The sequence below is a fragment of the Carassius auratus genome, chromosome 21 (assembly GCF_003368295.1).
Source record: "Carassius auratus strain Wakin chromosome 21, ASM336829v1, whole genome shotgun sequence".
Classification (NCBI taxonomy): Eukaryota; Metazoa; Chordata; class Actinopteri; order Cypriniformes; family Cyprinidae; genus Carassius; species Carassius auratus.
The window spans coordinates 23,400,992-23,404,459 of NC_039263.1; positions in this window are offsets into that span (position 1 = coordinate 23,400,992).

The window sequence follows — 3,468 nt, forward strand, 5'->3', positions numbered from 1 at the left end:
CTTTTGGTGATTGTATAACCATTGAGGTGAAAATTGCGGGAATCAGAACAATCTGTCTCTTGGACACAGGGTCAGAAGTGACTACTATCACCGAGTCACATTTTAAGAATCACTTTGGAGAAGTTGTTCTGTCGTCTGCCAACTGGGTCCGACTTACAGCAGCAAATGGCCTAGACATTCCCATCATTGGATGTCTGGAAGCAGACATAGAGTGTTTTGGGAAGACGTTGCATGAAAAGTGCGTGTTTGTGATCAAAGAGAGCGATTCTAATGGGACAGAATTGAAAGGATTGCCTGGCATTATTGGGATGAATGTGTTGAGTGAAGTTAATGATCTATTCATGACTACTAAAGACATGAAGAAGATGGACAGGTATAGCCATGGTTTTAGGGAGGCAAAAGTCCAGCGAGTTTTAGCTAACATAAAGATGCAGACTGAGGCACTGAGTTGTGGTGACAAGATTGGCTTTGTGAAGGTTGCTGGGAAGCAATCAGTAACTATTCCACCATTCAGTGAACGTGTTTTAGAAGGCCGCTGCAGGATACCACCAAAAGTGAGCTGTCAAGTGTTGGTTTGAGGCCTCGTCAAATGTCAGTTTGCCTAAGAGTGTTCTGATTGCTAATGTGCTTGCTAAGACTGCCGATGGTAAAGTTCCAGTCAGAGTGTTAAATTCTAGTGAAAAGCCTGTAAAGCTCCCACCACGATGTAGGATCGCAGCACTGTCCAAGCCCCAGGAAGTTGTGCCAAGGGTGCTCGTCGAGTTTGAGGAAAAAGAGAATACTTTGCATGTTAAAGCTGTGCAGCAACATAAGGTGAAGGCAGAGATAAGCACTTCAGAACAGCTGCCAGTTCCAGTGCAAATTAATCTAGAGAACCTCACAGAAACACAACGTTGCAAACTCCAAACCTTATTGGCTAAGCACAGTGATGTGTTTTCAAAGAACGATTGTGACTTCGGTTATACAACTGCTGTCACACATAGTGTTCCAACAGGAGATGCTCCTCCCATTAAGCAAAGACATCGCAGAATCCCACCTCAGGTTTTTCAGGAAGTGAAAAAACATGTTTCAAGATTTAGTATCTCAAGGTATTCTCAGAGAAAGCTGTAGCCCATGGGCATCTCCAGCTGTGATTGTGATCAAGAAGGATGGCAGCGTACGCTTTTGCTGTGATTACAGAAGGTTGAATAAAGTGACCTGCAAAGATGCTTATCCTCTCCCCTCGTGTGGAGGAATCGTTGGATGCCTTGGGAAATGCACAGCTGTTCTCCACACTTGATCTTACCTCCGGGTATTTCCAAGTAGCGATGAGTGAGGAGGATAGAACAAAGACGGCGGTCACCACTCCCTTTGGACTGTTTGAATGGACCAGGATGCCATTTGGACTTTGCAATGCACCTGCAACATTCCAGCGTCTGATGGGGGTGGTGCTCGGTGATCTAACGTTTGACATACTGCTCATCTACCTTGATGACATCATTGTTTTTCGAAAGACTTCGAAACCCATTGTCAAAGACTGGAAATAGTATTCAATCGATTGAGACAGCATTGGTTTGAAACTGGAAACCCAGCAAGTGTTTCCTTTTGAAACCCGAAGTGAAATTCTTGGGTCACCTTATTTCTTCCCAGGGGAATAAAGGTGGATGGAGAGAAAACTCAGGTTTTGGAATCCTGGCCTGCACCCACGAATGTCAGAGAGTTAAGACAGATCCTTGGATTCATGAGTTACTACAGGAGGTTTGTTCCTGGTTTGCTCAGTTAGCCCGGCCCCTTCATGCCCTGGTTGGTAAAGGAGGGAAAGAGAAAATCATTGAACCCCTTAACTGGACAACAGAATGTCAAACTGCATTTTGACAAACTCAAAGCAGTGTTTAATGTCTCCGCCAGTTCTCGCGTACCCAGATTTCAGTCAGTCTTTTGTACTCACAACTGATGGAAGCCTGCATGGTCTTGGAGCTGTGTTAAGTCAACGACAAGGAGGGGTTGAGCGTGTGATTGCGTATGCAAGTCGGGGTCTTCGTGGATCAGAAAAGAATGATAGAAATTACAGTGCTTTCAAGCTAGAGCTACTTGCCTTGAAATGGGCTGTAACTGAAAAGTTCAAAGAATACCTGATCTACTCCAAGTTCTCTGTGATAACTGATCACAACCCTTTGCGCTACTTGGCGACCGCTAATTTAGGAGCTGTTGAACAACGGTGGATAGCTCAGTTGTCAGAATTTGATTTTGAAGTCTACTACAAACCAGGACGGCAAAACACAAATGCCGATGTGTTATCACGGATTCCATCCAGTGAGGAGCCTGAGCAAGAGGACTCTGCTAAAGACTTCATTAGGATGAATTCAGATGAAGTGCGTGCATGTTTATGGCCAGTTGCCAACAAGCATCAGATAGTACAAGCATCGGTTCAGGTATCAGTGACAAGGAAAGTCCCTGGATATAGCTGGAGTGATATAGAAGAGCAACAAAAGATCGACCCTCATATAGCTCCTATATACCGTGCTGTACTAACCAACAAGAACCTGAGTCCAGTTGAGCAACGCAATATGGATGTTGAGTTAAAAAAGCTTTCTAGACAATTCACACGACTCAAGCTTAAAAAGGAGTGATGTTCCGTTCCATCTTTGATCCCCGGGACGGAGAAGAAATTTGTCAATTAGTGGTTCCAGAACCCTTGCGTTACAAAGTGTACGAGAGTCAGCATGATCATTGTGGCCATTTTGGAGAAAGAAGCACGCTGGAGCGCATGAGGCGGAGCTATTACTGGCGACAATGAGTAAGGATATTCAAAACTGGATTCAGGAATGCAAGAGATGTGCCCTTGCTAAAGACGTTTTTTCCTAAAATACGAGCCCCAATGACATGTACTAATGTATCTGCCCCGCTGGAAGTCCTTGCTATGGATTATACAGTCTTGGAGGAATTTTGGAGGATATGAAAATGTCCTCGTCCTAACTGACATGTTTTACTCGTTTCACGGTAGCAGTGCCAACCAGAAATCAGACCGCTCATACCACTGCAAAAGCCCTTGTGCAGCATTGGTTTGTCCACTACGGCTTGTCCTGCACGACTACATTCCGACCAAGGTCGATGTTTTGAAGCAAATGTCATCAAAGAACTGTGTAAAGTCTATGGAATCGGAAAGAGTCGCACCACTCCGTATATCCAGGGTAACTCCCAGTGCGAAAGATTTATAGAACCATGCATGATATGCTAAGGACGTTACCCCGGAAAAGAAAAGGAATTGGAAACAGTATCTGCCCGAGTTGGCGATGGCATACAATAGCGAATCCACACTTCAACTGGCTATTCGCCATTCTATTTAATGTTGGGAGGGATGCCAGAATGCCCGATGGATTATCTTAATGGGAGAGACTTGAGGACAGTAGAGCTGACAATCTTGATGATTGGGTTGAAAAACCATCATGATAGATTAAGACCGCTGTTGAAGTAGCCAACTCAGCAGCA